We start from the raw sequence: 25579 nt of genomic DNA, 5'->3' as shown, positions 1-25579 counted from the left end.
AAACGCTACAGAACAGGAAAAAGTGTTTCTGGTCAGGAAAACTAGCAGCAGAGCTGTACATGAGTGGATGGCTAGGCAGATGAAGAAAGTCTGTGATGACTTTGAAGAGTTGTGTCAAGCACTTATCAGAATACAGTGCGTTTATTGACCCGACTGCCGCGATAGCCGCCGCCCTTAACATTAAGCACGAGAGAGCAGAGTCCCCTCGCGAATATTACGAGAGACTTAGATGAACTTATTTTGCAGGGCGAAATGATGAGGGTTGTGAAGAGAACACACATTTCAAGGGTTAATTCATTGCGAATCTCCACCCGTCAGTCAGAAAGATGATCTTAATGCATACAGATGCACAGACCATGAAAATGACTGATATTAAGAGATTCGTGCAGAAAGCCTGGGAGTATGATGTCCAAAGTCGCTCTGAGCAAAAAGCTGTTAAAGCGACTGTGTTCGCCGTCAGAGCCAGCAGGGTTAATTCCCCCCTGCTCGAAGGAGCACAGGCTCCTGAGCTGGCTAAGCCCCGTTCCAAAGCAGGCACACAGGACCGCACCCAGCGTCCTAAGTTCCATGAGAACACCGGGGAAGAGAAAGGGCTAGATAAAGCTGAACAAAAGGATTCATTAGCCGCCCGCCTGGCCAGGCTTGAACAAGTTTTATTAGGACAGAGACAACCGCTCCCCAAGGCTGCCGGAAGCGTGAATGAGCTGATACTCTCCACTGGAGGAGGCGGAGACCCGCCCCCTCTCCCTCCCTCAGTCTATCTGATTGAATGGAAGGGTTCCTGCCTGGATGAGGTCAGCCACTCCCAAGCGAGTGCTGACTCCACCCCTGAAGTCACAGAGCAGGCAGTAAAACAGAGAGGAAAAGCAGGAAGCTTTTACCTCAAGGCTGCCATGGGAGATGTCTTACACAGTGAGACATTGATTGACACTGAGGTTGAAAGGTGTTTGATGTCATACAGCAAGCTCAAACGGGTAGAAAAAGAAAAGGGCATGCGACTCAGAGAGGAACCTTTGGTGGATCACCAGAAAGGCAAGGTGTGGAAACAGGTCAAGGCTCCTAAGCCTTTTGTACAGGAGGAAGGGGGGCAAAGAGGCAGACTGTGCTCACACAGTGCCCACCGAACACAGAAGCCTATGTGGAGATTTCTTCTGTTCCCTCTGGACAAGAAATAAAAATATTTTCTTGTTCCCCGGATATACAGGGAAGTCGTGTCCCGGCTGAGGTCACAACAGCCTCCCTGCCACAGGAGCGGTGCTCCAAGCAGCCGCCTGATCCACCAGGTAAAGCACACACCTTTTACACCCCTAAAGAGGAGCAGATCTCCCCACCTGGTGATGAAAAGGAGCTTTCCCTGTGCACCCTGGCACCCAAGAGGGGTCAGGACCACCACCCCGCAGTGGTGGAAGGGATCCAGATGGCAGGAGAGCAGGTTGGTGAGGTAGCCCTCACCCTTAGCCCTGAGAGATCCTCTATTAATGAGGATCTGCTTGAGCAGCTGTCGCAGGGCCACCGCCAGGTGCCCCTGGTGCAACATTCACAGGTTAGTCAGGAGGTCCAGCTGGACGCTGAGACTACTGCGCTGTGGACACACCTGATCCCAGATGCCGATTCCCTCTGCTGTGACCCAGGGAACCTGCAGTCAGGTAACATTATTTCTCACAACTACCAGGTAGTGAGTGAGACTGACCTGATTGTTCCTGCCTCAACGGCAGGGTTGCCAACACACCCAGTCCCCCAGAAGGGACAGGGAATGAAAGCCGAGCCGGTTTTCTTACAGCCACCAGCTCAGTCTGTCAGTCTGAGTCTGACCAACAGTGGTTCAGCCAGACTGGAGCTGGATGGTCAAGTCACTCGCCTGCCAGTGCAGGACATCGCAAAGAGGGGTGTCAGAATCCCCGCCTGCACTGACATGGGCCTGGTGGGTGATAGTAAGTTCAAAGACAATTAACTAGCTATCCCAGTGCTGGGGCAGCTCCCTGAACCCCTAGCGAGGGAAGGGGGGAGCGAGCACGTGTCCTACACCTACCCAGCGTACGATTGTAAACATGCCGATAGAGGGATTCCTCAATCAGGAAGTGTGCAGGGTGGACCTGAACAGTGAGAATGGGATAACAATCCCAGATCACTCAGGTGCTCCAGATGACCACTCAGCCGAGGGTCAGGCATGCTCCACCGCTGCACCACCCCCTGCAGGGTTCCTAGAGCACAGGCATGAACAAATCGAAAAAGCAGATGCCCTGGAAAAGGAGGAGCAGCATCAGCAGCTGCGTCAGATCTCCCCAGATTTCCAGGATGTTGGTGCCCAAGATGCCACATGGCATACTGAGAAAGACACCATGTACACGCTGCGCCAGCTTAGAAAGACAACAGTCACTCAGAAGGAGATGACTGGGGTCAGCCACCCGAAAAGACTTTTGGGAGGACTTATTGCTGCCGCCACTGTTGCACGTTTGCTTTTTCTGGTAGGTTTGTGTGCTACTGGCACTCTCACCCTGACTGCCCCAAGAAGACAGGTGTCAGAGATGCCAGAGGGTAGTGACAGACTGTATCAACAGCAGCAAAAGTTGGAAAGCTTAGGGAAAACCCTACAGGCAACTTTCTATGCAACAGGGTTAAACCTTATTCCCCAACCAGTGGACATGATTGTTGGTGTTATACAGTGGGTTTATGCTTGTGTGCAACAGGCCAGAATGCTGACACAAGACCTGTTAAGGGAGTTTAGTGCCACTGTAGCTAGTCTAGCCACGGCACAATTCCCAACCCACTTGATTCCACTCTTCTTAGTAGAGGAGTATGTGACATTAACCCCATCGCTCATAGCTCACCCAGAAGGCAATCCAAGATTGAATTCGGTTCCAAATCTTGAGATGGGTATGGCTACCAAAGCTATCCATTGGCTGTGTCTAAACAATTCACCAATGAAGGGTGTAAAGCTACTAACGAGCAGAGGGAGGTTAATGAACCCCATGAAGAGCAGGTGGGAAGTAAATGGCTGGTCAGCACACCACATTTAACTGTCACCATGATTTGTGACAGGCATGATACAGCTACCACAATGCAGCTACCTAACCAATAGTTTTCCTGCAAGTTCCCGAGGAGGCCATAGTACAGCTTGAACTTAAAACTGTACGGTCTAGAACCAGACAACATAAGACCAAACTTGAGGTCTTGGATGCCTTCAGGTGCCACACTATTGAATTGGATAGAAATCCAAGAAACAGTAAGCCCTGAAGAGGTACAGGTAGTTAGTTTGCTTTAATGGAACAAACCTCCAAACCAACCTAGCAGATACCCAACACAGGTGTTGTGGTTTATCGGGGGGGCTGGGAACAGGAACTGTTGTTATTGTAACACTGCTGCCGGGTAGTTGGATCATGACTGACAGTGTACTCTGAATGCTGTACTCTCACATCAAGATGTACTCCGAGTAGCACGAATGAGTCAAAGGTAGCATGTCAAAAGAAAGGAAGTTACTTCTTCCCAAATATCTACTACAGAAGTATCAGATATTGACAGTGAACTTCCTGATGTGTAACTCCTAGACTTAGATAATGTCTCCTACCGTGTTTATACATACTCCAGATGTTATTCATCCTGTTTGCATCCAATGCTGGTTCTGGTATGAATTCTCGAGGAGTAATGTGGACATTTAAGGTTAATGTTCTAATGACAAGGGACATCACTTAACTCTGTTTTTGTTTTGAAGGCAACAACGCCTCAGGACCTCGTGACCTTCAAAAAGGGGGGATATGTAGCGGCAATGCTTGTTAATAAGACAGAATTAAGCGTTGGTATGCTGTCCTAAAGGAGGCCCCATCTCACCCTCCATCTCTGTGGTGCAGCCACAGAGAAAGTATTCATGCAGGCTGATTTAAGATGTTTTCTTTTGATAAGGAACAAGCCCCCAAAGGGGGATGCACTTAGCTAAGCCTGGCTATCATGATCAATGGTCATCTATTGGCGCCTATCTGTCTAGGGAGTGCCAGATTGACATCTGGACTGCATTCCTAATTGTCAGGAGTAAGTGACTCATATCTCACCTTGATCATCCAATCAGGGACTGGTAGGGCTGAGTAACCCACGTGGGACTCTGATACCCATGGAACTTTCAGCCAATCAACGAGCTGAAGTTCCTCCAGGTAAAAACAGGCAACACAGAGAGCCTGTGAGATTCAGAAGAGACTTCGGTGAGAATTCTGTGAACTTTTTCGAAGGGAATTCTTAAGGAGAATTCCAGGGCAGGACAGCCCAGGAGCAGAAGGCTCCCAAGGGCAGGACATTCTCGCAGCGCGCCTCCTGACCATCCTGAGACTCAGCACGGTCAGTGTGTCCGAGTGCCAGAACTTTCCTTTGTTCTAAGAGTCTAGAGCGGAGGTTGCCAGAGAGTAACCAGAGGATCCACCTGAGGTAAGCACCAGCAGCAAGCCTTGTGAACAGGTCGGAACTGTGGACAGCTGAATCACTATTCAGAACTAGCTCTTCATCAGGAACGAACCGGTCCTCTTCCTGACTTGCTGGGACCCACAGTCATCTTTTCTCCTGTGCACAAACTTTGCTAGTTAAAGCCGACACTAACTACCCGGTCAGTGAGCATCAGCAGCGCACCGTTGCAAGCCGCACAGCACAGCCTGGCATGGAGCCAGAGAGCGCGGATTGGACAGCAACAAGCCTGCAGCTGATTGTTTGTGCCTGCAGGAGATATGTATCCCCAGAAATTGGATGAGTATTCAACTTCACTGCATTACGGCTCGAGAATTCAATTGTTATCCAAACCAGTTGATATGAATTTAATTCCTAAGAGTTACGTACTTGTTTTGAGTATCTAATGTAGAAGTTATAAACAAGTTCATTTACGAAACGGTCTAAATGAATGATATACTGAACGTATGTCCTCTTGATATATGTAACTCTTCGTAACTGATTGAATATATACCTTTTGTATTCTGATAACCCTCTCGATAAGATCTGTTACGTTTATATGCATATTCTATGTATTAATAAATGTATCCTCGTGTATTAGTACCTGTGTGTGTGCGTTGTTTGAGTTCTGTCACATGGTTGGATTCTAAAGCCATCAAAAGAATTAACTTTGTGATTTACTTCTACAATTAATAATTGTCACAGTAAATGCCCAAACCCTACAGAACTGGTGCCTTCAGAGAGCCACTACATTTAGGCTATGGCAACGTTACAGGGTGCTGTTCTGTTCTTGCTAATTGTTTCCTGCCCGTCGCAGGCAGGAGTCCATGCGAGGAAGATGCGCTGGACAGAGCTCAGAGGGCGCAGCTGGGTGGCTTTCCTTCTGAGTGACGTTCCTGCAACACTCTCCCGCTCCTCTGGGTGCGCTCATGCCGCAACACAGGAAGGCTGGAGCAGGTGGCTGGGGGCTTTGTGCACCGCCGAAATAGGTCAGTTGGGAGAGCGTTAGACTGAAGATCTAAAGGTCCCTGGTTCGATCCCGGGCTTCGGCATTTTGTTTCATCGCGCCCTTTGTTCCTCTCTCCAGCGCCCCCTTCCTAAAGTGACGCTTCCCTTTCTCAGCCCGAAACGCAAGCGAGACACCAGCAGCGGTCCCTGCAGGTTTCCGTAGTGTAGCGGCTATCACGTTCGCCTAACACGCGAAAGGTCCCCGGTTCAAGACCGGGCGGAAACAGCCTCTTTTTGCACGCTCCTGTACTTCACAGAGGTCTTGAGCGACCGGTCATTTGTTCCCAATGTATTTCCAGTGCCTTCATGCACTCTTGTACCAAACGCACGTTCCTTCTGTACGTGGAGCCGATCATTTGCAATTGGGCTGTGCCGACAGACCAGGACGAGCTCTGTCGGCTCAAAAGCAGCGCAGGACCTGCAAGAACAACAGAAAGATTAGCATCCAGTGGGGGCCTCTTAGTGAGCCCAAGATCTCATCAAGAATCGGCTCCAGCAACAGGGCTGGGCGCATTGTTCCATTCTCCGACCACTCTCGGTGTAAACAAGTCCCTCCTGGTCTCTGCTTGAAATGCACTTTCCTGCGTTTGCTTTGGTGTAACTGGCTTACCCTGCATGGGCGAATGTGAAGAAGATCCTTAGTAAGTCATTGAAGAAAACCGAGAAGAGGTCGGAGTGGCCTCTGTCGTTCATCAACGATCCAGTCAGGAAGTACTCCTCTGTAAAGCGCCGTTCGTTCACATCGATTGGCTTTTTTTTGCCTTCATTCGCGCAAGTAGTAAAAGCAGACGCCCCTATTCTGCCATGACCCGGATTCGAACCGGGGTTGTTGCAGCCACAACACAAAGTACTGACCACTATACGATCACGGCGAGTTACCGAGACACACCTGGCAGGGCGGAAAAGGCTGTGCTCTCTTCGTGTGACCCAATTCGGAAAAGTCCTGACGTTGCATTTCAACTGAGCCCCAGTATACATCGACCCTTCGACACCCTGAGTGACAACTCTTTTGCGTCTTTTCTCATATTTATGTAGTTTGCCCCACTCCTCCTCACTGTGCTGCTGTTCAAGAGGAGCCCTTTCCCCAGCATCAGGGAGAGCATTGGCCTCTGAGCCTGTAAACACAGGACAAGAAAACAAGACCTTTATAATAATAATAATAATAAACTTCTCAAAGTGCTTTACATAATGCCAACAACAACAAAAAAAACACAATATTAGCATGATGGGAATACACTGTTTGAGGAGACATCAGATTGTGGTACATAATACAGTAGGAGCAGATGGGTAAAGAACAGGTAAATAAAGGCTCTTCTAAAGAAGAAAGTTTTGAGTCTGGATTTAAAGGAGTTTAGAGAAGGTGACTCTCTGATATCCGTGGGGATAAAGATCCAGAGCTCTGGGGCAAAACAGGAGAAGGCCCTGTCCCCCATAGAGTGTAGATGGACGGGGGGACAGATAGGAGACCAGAATTAAAAGAGCGAAGGTTGTGAGGTGGGGAGTAGGGCGATAACCCAGACAGGTACTGAGGTGCCAAGCCATGGAGAGCCTTATAGGTGAGCATGAGGATTTTGAAGTTGACAGGAAGCCAGTGCAAGGACTCCAGGACAGGAGTAAAGTGATCACAATCCAGCACTAATTTCTTTCTTGTGGCTGCTGGTTCATTTTCAACTGTGGACTCTTAAGAAGTCCTTTATTTGACTTGATCAACACTAATCCCTAGAGGATTTTGAAAGGTTGAATCAAAATGATACATGACTCTGGTGGGACTCGAACCCACAACCTTTAAATGACTTCATTCTATCAAGGCCTAGAAGTCCAATGCACTCACCATTGCACAGCGATGTAAAACAGCTACAGAAAGCTGTAACTCATGCTTCTCCCGTTGTCTTTAAATTAAGCTCCATAAATATTGACAATGAGTGGCTTGTTGTCTACGAATAGATACCGCTGGGATTCGCACCCAGGGTCTCCTGGTTTTTAGTGAGGCGTCTTAACCAGCTAAGCCTCGGCGCCAAACCTGCTAAATGTTATCCACAACTTCAAACACCTGTGAGAAACGGGCACCTGCAGTGTTACGTCTGCTGGCTCAACAGATAATCCTTTTCGAAGTTTAAGGAGAGGATTTCTTTGTCAATTCAATTAAACATTTTAGAAATGCTGAACGATTGATGTGTTTAACGCGCAGAAATATTTTATCGTTACGTACTTTTTCTGTGCAGTTAGTTCTCCTTCAACTCCGCCCAACAACAGAGGTCGTTTTTAATACAGGAGTAAAGGCACATTGCACATCTGCAAAACATCACGTACAGGTTTAGGGAGAGCGACATCAGTGATTGGAAGGTTGGACATTTGGGGTCACTTTTTTATTATAGATTCAAGCAGCCCTGAATACCTTTTCAAGAAACATTTCAGAATCCCAGTCACGTCCAGTATGATTGCTACACAGGTCTACAGTATACAATCAGAATACTGTTTGTGCATTATATAAAACACACCGCCCAAAGCATTTCTAAAACAGGAATTACATGTTTCTGAATGCGCCCTCCTTTATAAATAAAATAAAAGGTCTGAAGCCTGCTCCAAAGAAGCACTATATTCAGAGCTGACAAAGATGTGATAGGAAACATCTCGGAAAACGAAGATGCAGTCATTTCCACGCATCGCACAACAAGAGCTGAACCCACCCGACGTTCTCCAAAAGAGTAAGGTGTTGGGAGTGTGGCTGGGTGGTCTAAGTGCTGGGTTTGTGCTCCATTTTCTTCGCTGGGTTAGGTTTGAATCTTGCCGCTGCTAAGTGTTGGTGGGTTAAGACCTTCCTTCTATTGCGACTTCAATGGGTAAAAGCTTTGCTTGACAGTCTGTCGAGAGACTGAACTAGGTGTTTCAAGATAGTCTTTGTCAGCTTAACATCAAGGCATAAAAAAGCCTCATTTTGTGTTCCCAACAGCAATGCTCTTTGGTCCCTTCAGCATTATGCAGGGAACAACATCTGCCGTGATCACTTTTGAGTCAGTGTGAATCGTAGTGTGCCGCAATTGTTTTTAAAATTGGTTTTGTAGGCATGGTGCATTTGTCTGTGAAACTTGAATGCTGTGCTTTTTCACGCAGAATCATCGGCAGGAGCAAAGCTTATTCAATCTTTGCGCACAGCGCTCCATCAGAAATACTTTGTCCAAGTTTTGAAGAGATTGTGGGATTCTCTGCACACGTTCACATCTCGTACCTCAGACAACACCACCATTCGATGGGAAATTGATTCTGCTTCTTGCAGTTGTTCCTGTGGTTGCAGTAGTTACAAAGTTGCACTTTCCTCCACCTTCTGCTATAGTATTCACTGGGTGAGCTTCATCATTTGGCTCAGAAAGGTCAACTGTGCTTCGGAAAAAATCAGCTACAGTGTCGTTATTTTGTCGGTGAGTATGGTTCTCTTTTAAAACACATGTAAAACACGAGTTTGTGGATTTCTCCAAATAGCAACGAATTCAGTTGTGCAGTGCTTTACTGCTTTCAGAGGGTCTTTTATCGACGAGTATTAAGCTTTTTCAACTATCACATGATTTTAACTAATTTAACATCATCTCCAGGAGAGCACCTCGCACTGCTCACTGAGCTGATGTACAGTATGTGCCCATTTCTCAAAAATTAAATATCATCTGAACTGATTTTTTCTATTTTAAATGCTTTCCTACTCTTTTAATATTTCAGTTAAATCTTGAAGTACTTTCCATTGATATTAATCCTAGTCCCGATGAACGATTCTGGGACATGGTGTACCTTGAATAATGTTCTTATAGGTTTCAGTTTGGAAAAGTGCGCTCTCCAGAAGCTACCGAAACCTCTAATGGTCGCACAAAGCTTAATGCAATAGCAACGTTTGGGGTTGAAAAAGAATATTACTTGCTATGAATACGAACACTGTTACAGGAGGCGCGTAAGGACTATTTTAGCTCAGATCATCAATTTATCTTACATTTCTACTCTATTAATATCGCTATTGAGTGCTAAAGGTAGGTCCTGGCAATACTTCATGAGATCTTCTTAAGAAAACTTAAAAAAATATATTTCCAGTGCTGAACAAAAAGTAAAAAATACTGATTATGTGCAACTGATAAAATCTCTCTTCCAGGGATGTTGTAGCCACATGCAAATTACTTTATCAGCTTTAAAAGTTTCTTTTGCATTTATATATTTATATTTATATCAGCATGACACTCAAAACATACCTGTATTCAGTAAGCGCTGAGCAAGTTGCCTCCTCACGCACAATAGCAGCCCCGAAGCTAATATAAATGAAGAGAAATTGCTTTTATTGGCACTTTTCATATCCGATGAGCTTGACATCTCCCAAGGGTGACGGAGTTCTTTTGCGACACTGCTTTTCCCTTTTTTCTTCTTTCTGTACTCTGATGGAAAAAAAACGAGAAAGCATGTAAGGGAAAAATGTATTTTTCTCATGGAGAAAACGTGCACCAGGAAATGTTTTGTTTTGAAGAAGTGATTTAACATGATACATGACCTAATTTACTGTAGCAAATGCTCACACTGCAAGGTCTGCTTTACTACAAGAGAGAAGTAGAGTGAAGATGTCATAATTTCACTGCCTTGTTGAAGAAAACATTTTTTCTTTGAATTCTAAATCAATCAGAATTTCAGAGTGACACACAAACCCTTTGTCTGTTTTAAAGATATGATATTTTAAAACTGATAAAAATGTAGAAAACACGTTTCTCACTTAGAAATTTTAGATGGGGTGGTGTATTACTAGTTGCAGCGCTAAACTCACTATGGTGCAATTCAGTTACATGATTGGCCAGTGGTTTAATGGATAACGCATCTGATTTTGCATCATGAGATTGTAGGATTGACTTCTACCGGATTCGTGCGATTTTAAAACAGGCTCCTCAGAAATAGATGTCCATTATGTGAATGAACCGCACCTGAAAGCAAACGTTGGGTCGGGTTTTCTTGCATGAAATAGCAAATCGTTACAAAAAGCACCAGCCAATGTCCAATAGCGTTGGTCATTTTAATTAACATGAATATACTGTAAGGTCTTGGTACATGGGAGTGGATTTCATCCACAATTTAAAAAAGGGCAAATAATATTTATTTTATTTAATACAAAAGTGACCTAAAACTCTGTAACTTTCAGGTTAGCTTGAACCTGTAATAAAAAAGGGGCCTGAAACTTCCATTCTGTGATGTAACTGTCTTTAAAGTCGGATGTGATGTTTCACGGATGTGCAGTGTGCCTTTTCTCTTGTCGTGTTCAAAATGCTTTGCTGTGTAATTTCCTGAATGCGTGTTCTGTACTGCTCTGTTATTTCATTTAGATTATCTATGTGGTGTACAGATAAAACTGGATACCACCAGCTGAACCTGAAAATACATCAGCCAATCTCAACATGATTTGAACACACAGCCTTTTGATGTGGTGTCAGATGCGCTACCGTTGCACCACAAGGTCACTCCCTAGAAGTGCTTTTAATTCCCCCAAGGAGAAAAATCAGCGTCCCTGAAAAAGTTTTTTTTTCATTCTCTCCTGTGAGGAATGCCGCTCTTCCAACGAGGGTCTCTTCTTCCCAGACCACAGATTATTCCTCCTGTCCGGCTCTCACACAGAGAACAGACACACCGTCTCCACTAATGTGTTTACTACATCTATAGATCTGACCCCCTACAGCCCTGATATTCCTGGACAGGATCCCATATTGAGCAGTATTTCTCGCTTTGTGAACTTACAGTGTGTACACAATGCACTTTATACACAAAGTAAGTGTTTTTGTAACTCTAGGACGTTTTGTGAAAATGTTACTGGCATGCCAAAATCACCCCCTCAACTGAACAGTTCCACCCCCCTCAGTTTTGGATAAAAGGTTTGGATAAAAAGTTTTTGAACACTTTCACTTACTTAACTTGCGCCGTAAAAAATAGTTGTACTTTGTCAATGGTCAGATAACTACACTAACCCCGAATTCGCAGTTACTACATCGGACTGTTTGATGTGCACGAGGGCTATCTGTCCAGGAGCAGCATGTTACATAGTGTCTGTGTTTTGGGATGTCAACATTATTACGACCTTATTTGCTCAGGTGGACCAATGGCTTGCAGTAGTTTATCCTTATACTTACAATCGTTATATAACTAGGACTGTAGTTATAGAAGTTTGTACTTTCTGTTGGTTTTACAATGATTTCTTAATGATTCAGAACCTCGTTACTGTTGATGTTGTTGCAAAAATGAACACATATGGTTGGTGCTCCAGGCAAAAATAATCACGTGAGTTCTGATGAACGTGGAACTGTTCTTCATCGCTAAATACCAGATTGCTTGTCGTTATCTTCTGACATGAAATACTAATCAGTGGCATGCTTGCGAGAATTCACTTGGATGCTTGCAACGGCTCTGTTTAAACCAAAATATCACTGCCCCCCTCAGGATTTCAGATGCCCCCCTACAGATCATTCACCTGGCGCCAGTCCTGGGTATAATGATGAACATAGCTGCCTTGAAAGCAGTGAATCCGGGTGTGATTCCCACCTAATCAATCGACAAACCTTTTCCAATGAATCTTCGATCGATTTAAAAAAGTCTTGAAGCTGGTAGGCTAGGGAATAAGCACTGAGGAAAATGTGCTACTGTGCTGTGTTGCTCCAGTAGCGCGATTGGCCAGGTTGGGGTGCTTTTAAAGCGGAGTTATGCTGAGGTTGTGAGTTCACTCCTGACGTGAAGTAGTTTCTGTTTTCAGCTACAGAAACTCGCTGTTGAATTTAAGTCGGTTCTTGTGTTACTTTTTCGGCTCGATGGAGCTGTGTTAATGCAGGCACACCTGCTTCCACGTCAAGTTATTTTATTGTTGCTCACAAACCAACACACTGCAGACACCTCTGATATTGTCACTGCTTCCTGCTGTTCCTGCTGTCAGCCTACCATGGTCATGCACATCTAGAAATATTACTGTTACAGTATAGGAGCGAATAAATGATACGAAAGCACACCAAGTTTAAAAAGGTCAAAATGTGTCAAAGCCCTTCCTCGACAAGGATGGGGTTCAAACCTACTTGTGCAGAGCATAATGTATTAAGAAGTTATTGCTTTAACCACTAGGCCACCTCCATACACACTTTAGCCCCTTCCAGACATGAGTTGGCTTCTTTCCCCATACTCAAGGGTAATTTTCCTCTTCCACCTACAATTTCAACATTTACCTTGGGAGATGTCAAACCACAGAGCCTGTGCTGCGCTTCAGTGCCGGCTGTAGTGGACACCCCATTGAACATAAAAAGCAAATTGAGCTCCTTGGACATAAGCCATTTCTCGTCACTTGCTCAGCAAGCAGGCTCAGCGCACACTGAATGCAGGTGTCTCAGAGCAATTGAGATGTGTCCAAGTGGCTGTAAAAGGGATATTTGATGCCAGTGCCGTGGCTTAGTTCTCCGACAGCAGGCAAAGCAGCGCGCCGGTTGGAGTATTCTCGGTCGCATTTAATGGGAACGTCATGGCAGCGTCAGCTCAAACCACCAAATGGAGACAGGCGTGCCGACAAGCTGACCCTGCTGATGCGGGATTAACAGTAGGGTGAGAGAATGCTGTGGCTTAGTTGGTTAAAGCACCTCCTACTAAACAGGAGATTGTGGGTTTGAATCCCACTGGTGCCTTTCTTCCTCTTTTGCCGCACAGTTTATCATTATGGACAGCAACATGGTTCTACATTAAATTTAATGGAAGTGTTCATTTAATTTTTGGAACAACTTGTTTTTAAAAAAATCCATACAAATTGTGAAAGATAAAATACTCATCTGTTTTGTCAGTGCAGAGGAATTACTGCCAGCTGGCAAGGAAACGAAAACGATTTTTTTGTCCTTAGCCAAAAACCTGTGAATGTAGAAAAAAGGTGATGTGCGTTAGTTTCTATGGCACAGTCAGTCAGCGTATCCTTCAGTTAAACGTAACGTTGGTAAATCAAAAGTCCCCAGAGACGCATTTCAAATTAATCCGACCTCAACACCGTCTCCCCTAAATGTGATGGGGTTTCTTTGGATGTCCTTAAGCATCCTGATAGTTGCACAGATTTCAAACTTTTGGCACAAGTCAAACTACAAGAAGTTAATAGTTGAGCGCCTAAGTCAATATCACCGAGAATGTGACTATGTAAACTTAAATAGTATTCAAAATATTGCAATTTTATTGTAGTTTAAAAAGATATTTTAGCTGGGGATCCTCAAATGATGAGGGTAGAAAAGAGAACTATTCAACACCATCAGGAGTGCTTAACGTGTGATAAAAGTGTTTTTTAATCACAAAGTGAAAATAGTGAATTTGTCTTTCACTTAGGCGTTCATCAAAAGCTCGTTAAACAATGAAGGAGAGGCTCGTGTTCCGAATTCTCTTCGTGTCTCATTGTCTTGCTTTGATTTTTAAAATGTACACTGTTGGCTATTCACTTTTCCTAACACGATTAAAGAGCCGAGTTTAGTTCAGAGGTAAAGCATCTCATGCATCGTATGAAGCTCTGTTTTCTATCACCAGCGTCTCCACTCTGGATTTCTTTTTAAGCGCGATATCTTTTCTGTGATTTCTTTCGTTTGAATTCCCTCATGTGTGAATTTCAGCACGACACATAAACTCGTTTGTCTGTTTTAAAGAGATGCAATTTTTAAAACAGACAAAATGAAAGACTTATTAACTAAATACACATAGAAAACGTGCACCTAATTGAGAAAATTTGCACCGGGGCGATGTATTATTGTAGCGGCGCAAGCTCACAGTGGTGCACTTGAGGAATGCGGTACAAGGGCCAGTGGCGCATTGGATAACGCATCTGATTACGGATGAGGAGACTGTAGGATCGTAATGCTCTTAAACCCAATACCATAACCGCAGTGTGTTGAGTCCTACACAACCTTTCTATCGACTGAATAAGCCTCCTGTTCCATCTCCATCTTCTTCCCGCACATTCCGGCTATTTCAGCACCGTTATTGTTGGACCACAGTCACAGATACGTAAGGGACACTATTCCGAAGAACCGTCTTAAATAAATAACATTGCAAAAGGTAACAAAAAGGGTTTCTTAACGTAACCTTACATTTGGCCATACAATACAATTTCTGTACCCTCAAATAAAAAAAAAATCGTACTGCTTTCTCCTGAGAAGTGTAGTGTAGTGTCAAATACAAGTGTAGTGTCAAATCACAATAAATAATACATCAAATATACTAAATTAACACCCAGATATGACAGATGTGATAACACACAGCTATGACAGAACACATTGAAGACTTAAGCCCTTAAAATTTTTATTTCCTTAATTTCCATTCTCTTCCCTCCCCAGGATAACTGAAAACTAACTGTAATAAAGACTGTATATGCATTACTTGTAATACAGCTACTAATAAAGATATACATGGAACTTAATTATTAATAAATAACACTTGTATTACTAAAAATGTGTTATGATAACATTCATTGTGAATATTTGTGGTGTCTGGAAAGCAATTTTAGTTAAATATAATAATAATTTTCAAGCAAGTGGTGCATAAGCTTGTTAATTAATGAGTACATTATTTCCATTACATTCAAGACAGTTCTAATGTGATCAATTGTTCTGCTTAGTCCGCTACCGAGTTGCTTAAAACCTATGAAGAGGTGGTTTAAGCTAGACTCCTAATGGCGTAACATCTAGTGGGCAGCAGCTGTTATTTTAGGTTTGTTGCAATCGAGAACAGGTTTAGTACAGAGCTGCTGACAAATTTCAGCGGAGTTTATTGTATATAAGTTTATTGCAATTGACCCATTGTAGCTACCAATCAGCAGCAAGGAAAAACAAACTTCACTTGTGCCTTTTAAAAAAAGGGAAACAGAGTAGTAGTTTATGTGGTAATTTCAGGTACTGTACAATGTAAGAACTAAAGTTAACTACTCCCATAGTAATGCGTGGGGTCCTATCAATAGAAAAAAAAATTGTTGTAACCCGAAAACACAACAAACACAAAACGAGAAGTCTTCCAGGAACCTAGGTAAATCCCTGTAGTAGTCTAACAACTATGAAAAAAAAAAACCAAACGCAACACCTTCAAAAGAAAAAGAACATTAAAAACAAATCTGGGGAACAACAAAAACACAGAATCTAATGCGAGAGCTTTTTCAAGTCTTCAGTGCTCCTCTCGTCTCAGTAGACCTCTCTCATATATTTGTGTACAGGTCAGTTGGAGGTACACAGCTGTGTAATTTTAGTAGGGAGCTGCGTCAGCATGCATGGGCTTCAAAGGAAAAGTCAAGGTTTATTCCATGCTGAAAAGAGAAGGAAACACAATGTTTCAGCTGTGGAGCCTTCTTTGATTGTGACTCAAAATAAGCCTTTATTTGTTCATTTGATGTTAGTTTATCTCCATCAAATACCTAAGAGTATCTAAACTCGACAGTTGCTTTCAGTAGCTAAAGACACTGCTCCAGGTGAGGCTTGAACTCACAACCTCGGCATAACTCCGCTATGCACTGCTGTATAAGTACCGCGCGCTGACCGATTGCGCCACTGGAGCTGTGCGAGATGTGATCCTTATACAGACTGACGCTGCAGAAACACAGGGTGAAAACAGTTTCGGTTGTGGATCCATCTCCACATGGGGAACACTAAAATAGCAAGGAAAATACAAGAAAAGAAACTGAAAGAATTGTGCTAACAGCAAAGGGGGACGGAGGGAGGTGGTCGAACAAGTAAATCAGCCTGGCAGATTATTTGTAGCGACATTTTTTGAGTCAATCAGCACACTGATTTCTCTTCATGTGCCTTAAACTGTGCAGTTTGTATTTTCGTTGTAGCTAGGTTTCTTCAGAAGTCCAGTAAATTGACAATAATGGAGAACTTGCTGACGCACCCCGTCGTGAAGACCCTCTGTAAGGTGATTACACGTTTCATTTTCAAGTCGCCTCCTTTACAGCAATTGCAGCTCCGACACTGAGAGAAAGCATGAGAAATGGCAGTACAGGCTCGATGGCTTCACATCTCCTATCAATCACATAAAATTGCAGTAAAGCGCTCTAAATATGACTCTGAAGTACTGGGAAAGATGATTATTTTGAGCGTGCCTCCCAGGGTCTGCTACAAGGCTGAAGTTGGCATCTTATTCGCGTTTTTCGTTCCGCCTTAAATGCTGCTGCTGTGATGTTATGTCGCCTTTCGCCTGTAGATGGCTCTCTTCGATCAGTACTAATTCGGCTGGAATACTGTAGACATCCTCAGTGAAAGGGAATATCCAAATAAATAGCGACTGTCCAAATTATATTTTTGTATGGAATATATTTTAGAAAATCGCAAACCAATTTTAAAAACTCACCATAACATGGACTTGCAATGGGAAAAAGGTGATTGTGCTTTCTGCTTATTGCTACGGCCCTCCCCCCTGATTATAAAAACGTCTCACAATTCTGACACCGAGGTGTGAGAGACAATGTAATCGACTATCAAAATCCTGAAGTACAAGACATTTTAATGCACCATTTTTCAAATATGACCCTCTGATCTTGGCTTGTCAGAATACATTGCGAAAAAGTATGGCACGAATTGCACGAATTGCAATGGCACAAATTGTTGAGAATATCACTGACCTTGCCGATATTTGCAGGGGATATGAGTGTTTTGCGCACGTTGAACTACAGCACGTAAGAATTGAGCTCCTTAGTCAATATCACCGGGGATGTCCAATAATGACGAACATCTGTAGCTTCAAGGAAACTTCGACTCGCACATGGAGTTTTATCTTCGAATGGAGGGTGGGAGAATTCATTTTTCTCTCGTTGCTCATTAGCTAAACTATTTTAAAAATATGACGCAGATTTGTTCGAGAAACTTCTAATCGCCTTAAAGAGAGTCTTCTTGAAGACGTGCACCAGGTAGCTCTCCACTGTTAATTGACAGGACTTTAGAATAAACTGTTCTCATACAACCACCATACAAATTACACATCTTAAGGAACATGAAGAGAAATCTGTGTACTAAATAACATAAAACTGTCGCTGCAAATTATCGCCAAGCTGTTTTACGTGTCCTAACACCTCTTTCTTTCCTACTTTGCAGCGAGCACAATTCTTTCTGTTTCTTCATCGCTATTTTACTGTCTCTTTCCCCCACGTGGAGATGGATCCACAGCAGAAACTTTTGGTCCGTTCCTGTTACTCTGTCCGATTGAAAGAGCTGTATTAAAGGCACTCCCATCTCTGCAGGAAAGTTATTGCTGCTCTCAACACAATATACTGCAGCCAAATGTGATAGCGATACTGTCACTGCCTGTGGGCCACGTGTTCCTGCTGTCAGCCTATTATGTCATGTCCATCCACACCCAGAAACATTACTGCTGTAGCACAAGAGTTATATAGGCGCAGTCAATAGAGCATGACTCTCTTAATCTCAGAACTGTGGGTTCAGCCCCCACATTGGGTCCCTCTGTGTCAATTTGATCCCCCCAATCCTCCTAGCATGACCTGATGGCGTAACAGTGATACCCAGTGCCTTCTATGACCTTTGCGTAATTCAGCTTTCTTTCCACTTGATTCAGATTTTGATCTGAAATCATCGGCCAAACAAGAGTTTGTCTAAATCGAGGGAGATCTGCTCACAAGCAAGTATTAAACACTTCAGCATTTAATGTTCGAATACCACACTTTGTCAAAACACGTCCGCTTCTTAAGCTAATAAGTAATAGTTTTTGAGCACGCATTGTATTGTTAATGCTTATATTAAAAAAGCATGAATTCACATAATGGAATTTGGACTGAACAAAGTAGTCCAGCCCCTTTACAACATTACATACCCACTGATTAAAGCTTAAAACTACAGCAGCAGGAGTAACAATAATGGCAACAACATGTTTGGAGTTCGGCATTTCATTTATTCTGCGGAAACATCGTATCGGAATGAACTGCCCGAGATAAAAGAGTAATTGCGGCTTCAGATCGTTTTTACAGAGCATTGCGTTGTTCTGTTCATACTGAGTATACGCTTTAAATTTGTCATTTACTGCAAGCGTTGCTTTTCCAGGCTTTTCGGAAATTCCTCGCATTTGAGCCAGCACTAAAATATTTCATTCCCGTCGCTGAATACATCGTGGAAACGGTATTTGCAACGGAATGCTGTCACACATGAAACCTTTTTGTTATTCGGTTCTGAAGTTTGAAACTGAAAATAAAACGGGGGTCACTTCATAGGCTTGAAAGAAGTCCAAGCAGCATAAAAACCCGCGAATTCTCACAAAGGCTGCACCTTTCTTCTGCTGCTTTTATAAATCAGCCTTAAACATTTGAATGCATACCTTACTGCTGCTAATCACATTCACGTGTTTACGAAGCTTTTTTCTCTCCGTTATGTTTTTGCTAAGTAGTTTCTCCGTTTTCCTCGTACTGTGATTGTCAGCGAGCACAACAAGACTGAAACAGTGTAAAGGCAGGTAAAAAAGACAGGGTAAAACGCCTGACTATCGGGAGTGGGATTTGAACCCGTGCCTCTATTTGGAGAGCGAAACACAAAGCTTAAAAGACACGAATCTGTGAATTTGCTGTTTTAAAACGCTCGACTATCCTGAAGAAATGGGTGCTGATTGCACCAGTTGCATCCGATTTTCAGTAACTTTAGGACGATTGATACGACTGGACGAACAAAATTTGTGGCGTTTAGCATGACATGGAAAACGGTACCGGATCATTCGGGTCCGGACTACCAGACTCAGAAACAGTTTTTACCCCGCACTATCAAACTATTAAACTCCCAGCCTCTCTCACTCTCACATCACCTCTCACCTATGATCTGAACCTCATAGTGCCTTCTTTCTTACCAAAAACCCAAACACACATTGAAAATCTACCTCTACCATACATGTCAAAAGTTCACTCCCCATAATTTCTATCCCTTTATTTCATTCTTTTGATGCATGTTTTTGCACATAACCTGTTACCTTTTTGTTGTTTTGCACACTGCCTGTTGTTGTTTTTTGCACATCGGCTGTTGTCTCTGTCTCTGTGTTTTTTTCTTTGTACTACTTATGTCCGAGAGCTAGCTAAATAGCATTTCGTTATACCATATACCTGTATATGAGTATAATGACAATAAACTTGAATTTGAACTTGAACTTGACATAGTCTTGCAGGCAGTATATTATTTTATCGTTTACTCGTTAAAAAAACACGGTCTTCTTATTCCAAAGTCAGATTTTTAGTGCTTTCGAATGTTACTTCCAACCTGGACTGACAGCTCACCCGATCTGTTTGTGATCAGACCATGGAGTCGGGGGCTGTACCAAGCGCACGTTCCTTCCCAATGCTGAGGCGATCATTCGGAAGATGTGTGTGAAGAGAGACAAGCTTTGTCGACTAAAAAACAAGGCAGGATATGCAAGAATACTAAACACTGGCGACAGTTATGTTCTCTTACTATTGAGACTCCTACATTGGGAGTTTTTTAAAGACTTTGAAACTAAAGGAAAGCGGTGACAAATGAAACAGGCACAGGTGGGGTTTGAACAAACGATCTTCAGTGTACGAGACCGACGCCGTACCACTTGGCCACCGCGCCTTTAAGTAAACATGGGAATAATGTTTTTCAAATTATTTTTTTCTGAATCTGGTTTCCATCGCCTGGAGGCAGCAACAACAATAACACGGATACTTAACAAGGAGAGACACTGTAGCAGTGTGACTCCAACAGATGCTCCTGAAGAGACTGGAGGTTTAAGTCAGCTCCTTAGAACGCTCGGCTGCGTTACTCTCAACAGCGGCTCTTTAGCTCTTGTTGTTTGACCTAGTGGTTTTATAACGCGTGGAAACGACCGCAACTTCTTTTTCTGAGATGCTTTCTCTCACGTGGTGAAATCTCGACCTCTTTGGCATCTCTGGCTTTAGTTCTTCTGTAGAGCAGGCTTTCACACCTCTGCTTATAGTGCCCTTGAAGTCATTTTATTTTTACAGGAAGACGCATTCCCTAACGACCTCTCCTGTTTTAGAAATGCTTTATAAGGCGTGTTTGATTCAACGGAGAAACAGTATACTAATTGTACAATGCAGATCTATGCGGCATTCGTACTGGATTTGACTGGGATTCTGAAATACTTCTTGCAAAGGTATTCAGACTTTCTAGAACCTATAATACAACCACAGACCTGAAACTCCCTAGCTTCCAATCTCTGATGTTGCTGTCCTTAAACTCGGACGTGATGTTCTGCAGACGTGCAGTGTCTCTTTACTCTCGTTGTTTTCAAAACGACCTCCATTGTCGGGCGCAGTTGAAGTGGAACTGACCTGACTGCACAGGAAAGTACGGAATGATAAAATGTTTCTAAGGCTCAAAATGTCCTTTCAGACCCTCGTCATGTCTCTTTGAGGAACGGGCAGGTAGAGAGGTTTAACAGATGCTCATGATGTTTCACACGGGGTGTTACCTGTTGTAGTGTTTCAAAAGATGTGTTAACGGACCACAGATTATCTTGAAAAGATTTGGGTTTGTACTGGCTGGGATTCAAACCAGACTTAATTATTTGGAAGGCACCTGTACCACCAACACACTTCCGAGAAGCACCTGCAAATAATCACAATCCTCTCTCTCACCTACAAAGTTAAGGAGACACAGACGTCCAATGAAAACTAATTTTAATTCACTCAAGGCTCCACTCTTTTGTTGTGATGTCATTTTAATTAATATTAGCTTTGATAAGGTGTCGTTTTTGCCTCTTAAAGTAAAAGTCTGCTCCTTTCTTCCTGGTATAGAAATAACATGTTCCATCTTTGTTTAAAAACACCACTAAAAGTAAATTATTCAGCTCTAACGCCTGTGTGCATTGACAAGACATCTCAAAAGGACTTATCAAATAAGAACACGATCCTTCCTGTTACCATTCCTGTGGTTGGGGCGTTACAACATTTGCAGACAGGGCTTTATCACTCGAGTTGTACAGAACAAGTGTGCATCGGTCCATGAAAATCATCAGTAGTGCTGTTTTTCTATGCATAGTTTAATCAAGAGCACATAAAAGATGTAAAAAGCTTTCAAATAAAACAGAATTGAAAGACAGTCGAGTAAGGAGGTAGAAAAAAAGCACTCCCCCGTCTGGGAATTAACCACCGTCGCACGTGTGACTGGATACAAAAATAATATATTAATTTTTGCCCAGTCTCTTGAAGCTTCAATGCGATTATTTTTCCTTCCTTATTTCTTCATTCCCATTAATTTACTCTGTAGTAGAGGAAACGCGAAAGTAGGAAACTGCAGGCATTCTTCATGAATGGTGGATTGTGATCAGTGAGCATCTGCACATCTCTAAGTCTGTTCCACTACCTTTTCCATCGGGGATGTAGCTCAGTGGTAGAGCGCATGCTTCGCATGTATGAGGTCCCGGGTTCAATCCCTGGCATCTCCAGGTGCTTTATATTACAGTACTCACATTGCAATCTTCTGTTGAGTGAGAACTCTTTGCTCGTGTTCAGAGAGAGCCAGGTTTACACAATTAAACTCGACGTGCCGCAGAGTTGCGCTGCTGTTTTAAATGTACCTCATTTAGTTCTGTTAAATCCTAAATTATTTGAACTAGTAATTTAGTTCAAATTCAGGAAATCCAGAGATTGCTTCACACTTGTCGTGACTGTTGCAGAAAACACCTGTTGAATCTCACCCGGGATTTCTTGAGAGATCATTCAGCGAGCGAATCCTCCTTCTGAACTCCGCACTAAACTGAAAGCTTCACGAACTCCTCACTGCGTGTCCTGTACTGTTACAAATGCTCTCGTCTAGATGTGAAGCACAGCCATAAACACACTTTGAACTTTTTCCGTTTGTTTAGGTAAATGCAAAAGAGCATGACAAGTATTGATCGAATAAAATATCCATGGCACAACTCGAGAAAGTACTGAAGGACTACACATCGACTTTTGATGATTACAAGAGATTCAAGAAACACAACCGTCCGCACCTGGGTTTGGATCCTGAACGCTAGAGTTAAAAGAACATAAGCGACGGATATGACCTATAAACTCTCTTAATTGTCTTATAGTTTATGAAATAAAACAATTTCTTAATAATTTCTTACTGTTGATAGACGATTTATTGAATTTTAACAAAATCACAATTACAAACTTTTTCGGTTAAACTGTTATTCACATACTCTAACGTAAATAAACGTTAGTGTCTTCCGGTGTGTGAGCCAATTTCTCCAAAAAATATTTGTTAGTCTGTCAGGAGGCTGTGCAAGGTGTTAAGAAATAGAATTTCTAAAAGACAGGCTCCCTAAGCTTAACATCAAGGCAGAAAAAATGCTGTTTTCTCTACAGAAATGCTCTTTAAATTTCAGCACTGTTGCAACTCCCTTTATAAAGGGTGTGCACACATATACAACCAAGGCATTGAAAGTTTTTTTTTAATTATTGTTCCAAAAAATGTTCCATTTGTTTTCTTTTTAATGTTGTTGATTAAAAGATTGTATTAAATGTGAAAAAAAATCTGAATGTGAAAAAAGGTCAAAATGCTATTGAAAAAATCAGTAATGTGAGGAAAGATTAATTGCGGGAGCCCCTTACCTCCCCATGTCATGCTGTATTTCTCACTCATTCTACTGGGAGTGGTGCCGTCGCTTCTGGATAAAGTCTGTCAGTGGTCATTCCAGACGGGTCAGGTATGACTGCTCTTCGGCACAAGAGACACGTAACTTGCGAGGATCCCGACAGTGTCGACTTTCTTTCAGAGCCCGTATAGCTCAGTCGGTAGAGCATCAGACTTTTAATCTGAGGGCCCAGGGTTCAACTCCCTGTTCGGGCGGTTGTACTGTTCTTAAGTCTATTGTGAATGTCATTCTAAATAGTCTTTTATCTTTCACTCTTCTAGCTTTACTGTGGTTATTTTAAATGTCCATTGCTTGTATTTTCTTTAGTGTTTCATTTCACAAACCGAAAATGTTCAAGTAGATCATGTTACTACACTCCACATAGATAATCTAATTGAAATCACAGTAGAGTACAGGACACGCAGTGAGGAGCTCACACAGTGAGTACTCTTGAATACGACAAGAGGAAAGGCACACTGCACATCTGCAGAACATCACGTCCGAGTTCACAGCGACAGCAGAGGTTGGAAGCGAAGTAGTTTTTTATTACTCGCTCGCTGAACGATCTCTCAAGAAACCTCGGTTGAGATTTAACGGGTGTCTAATAATCACGTTCAAAAAGGTGACGATAAGTGTTGTTTTTAACTAGGTAGCCTTAATGGCAACACGGTGTGAGTAGATATTAAAGCAGCTGCAGACAGAGTACCCGTAATGGCAACACATTTCTGCTTTGAGTTCGGCTTTTCTTATTTCTTCTGCAGAACCAGTGGTATCGGAATATACTGATCCGCATAAGAAGGCTTTCGGGTTCTGATCATTTTTATTAAGCGCTGCTCTAAACTTTACATTTGCTCGGGCTAGTTTTCCCCATGAAAAAAGGACATATCCCTAATTACATGATTTCACTTTTCTTATCAACGAGTAGAAATAAAATATATACTTCATTATAAGTACCACAGGCAAGATGGCTGGTGGTCTAAGGCATTGCGTTCAGATCGCAGTTACCCCTGGAGACGTTTGTTAAAATCTCACTTCTAATAAAGAGGTCTTTCTCGTTAGAGTAGAAACGATAGAAGCCTTAAGCGGGAAAAAAATCACAACATCTCGCATTTCACGTGTTCAATGTTAACTGTCTCAGTGGTTGCCTCGGTGATTGATGGCTCTTCTCCCTCGCAGGGTGACGGCAAACTTCTTCAGAGAGGGAGTCTCCCACGCACGGCTTTTCTTTATCAAGAGCTGAGACAACAGAAACAGACTTCAAACTGACATGAATTACTTCTTGAGCGTTTATGATCGTCTTTAAAAGCTGAGAGCAGGTGAAAAAGTCTTTGGAAATGAGGAAATGACTGCTGACAGTAAACAGAGCTGACGCTCAGCTGCAGACAAGCGCTCCTCGTTAGTATAGTGCTGAGTACCCCCGCTTGTTGTGCGGGAGACTGGGGTACGTTTCTGTGACAGGGCGCTGGTTTAATTTTTTAATAACCTGACTTTACTTAAAAAGTGTGTACTGTATACTACGTTTCGGACTAGTTACTGCGGTAGAATATGGAGATCATCTCCAGCTTTGAGCTCAACTGCAACAAGAAGTCATGCTAAATGTAGTATTGTGAGTAGACATCGTGAGACAACAGAACGAGAGAGTAGAAGGCGGGAATATAAGGTGTAAGGGCGTGATCTGTGTAGTTAATAAAATAGTTAAAATAATATAAAAACGTCTCTTTATTAAGATACACAACATTTATGGCGACGAGAGATGAGTGCTTGACGGACTCAAAGCGAGCAGAACACTGCAGATTTTAGTTCTCTTGCTGGTAGAAACGAGCTTCTGAATTTTCGGACTTTTCGTTTAGCTTGCGCCATGGAAGATATGGCAACCGCGCCGAGAAGCTTTGCTTATGCCCAGCTTTTTCCACCGCTTCTACTGAACCTCGGAGCTGCAGGAGGAAGGGCTGACTTTAGAAAGAGCTCTTAAAGTCGCTAGAATTCATGAAGCAGCTCAAGCAGAATCAAGAATGCTTTCTGACCACAGTGACAAAGTGACACTGAACGGGGCGCTCGCTCAAACTTTACAAACAAAAGCCGAGCAGCAGGACGCAGTCATGCTAGAGATATAGAAGAACAGGGGACGGCTGACATTACATGTTACAGGTGCGGACTAACAACGCACAAAGCAGATGAATGCGGAGCGTGAACAGCAAAATGTCTACACTGTAAGAAAACAGGACATTATGCACACGTCTGCAGAACATCACGTCCGAGTTTAAGGACAGCAACATCAGAGATTGGAAGCTAGGGAGTTTCAGGTCTGTGGTTGTAATATAGGTTCTAGAAAGTCTGAATACCTTTGCAAGAAGTATTTCAGAATCCCAGTCAAATCCAGTACGAATGCCGCATAGATCTGCATTGTACAATTAGTATACTGTTTGTCCGTTGAATCAAACACGACTTATGAAGCATTTCTAAAACAGGAGAGATCGTTAGGGAATGCGTCTTCCTGTAAAAATAAAATGACTTCAAGGGCACTATAAGCAGAGGTGTGAAAGCCTGCTCTACTGAAGAACTATAGCCAGAG

At 42.9% G+C, this 25579-nt stretch overlaps 3 non-coding genes across 3 annotated transcripts; 2 read left to right on the top strand and 1 right to left on the bottom strand.

Annotated features, from left to right (window-relative positions):
• Nucleotides 1-15878: 15878 nt before the first annotated feature.
• On the bottom strand, nt 15879-15972 carry trnai-uau (transfer RNA isoleucine (anticodon UAU)). Its single transcript has 2 exons — nt 15935-15972; nt 15879-15914 (listed from the first exon to the last, which is right to left on the bottom strand). It is a non-coding gene; the product is annotated as a tRNA-Ile (tRNA).
• A 5787-nt stretch (nt 15973-21759) lies between these two features.
• On the top strand, nt 21760-21831 carry trnaa-cgc (transfer RNA alanine (anticodon CGC)). The gene has a single exon. It is a non-coding gene; the product is annotated as a tRNA-Ala (tRNA).
• A 1318-nt stretch (nt 21832-23149) lies between these two features.
• Nucleotides 23150-23222, top strand: trnak-uuu (transfer RNA lysine (anticodon UUU)). Its single transcript has one exon. It is a non-coding gene; the product is annotated as a tRNA-Lys (tRNA).
• Nucleotides 23223-25579: the final 2357 nt, after the last annotated feature.

The sequence above is a fragment of the Atractosteus spatula genome, unplaced genomic scaffold (assembly GCF_055471065.1).
Source record: "Atractosteus spatula isolate fAtrSpa1 unplaced genomic scaffold, fAtrSpa1.hap1 Scaffold_145, whole genome shotgun sequence".
Classification (NCBI taxonomy): Eukaryota; Metazoa; Chordata; class Actinopteri; order Semionotiformes; family Lepisosteidae; genus Atractosteus; species Atractosteus spatula.
The sequence above is the reverse complement of the archived record's forward strand: the minus strand, read 5'-3'. Positions and strand labels throughout refer to the sequence as shown.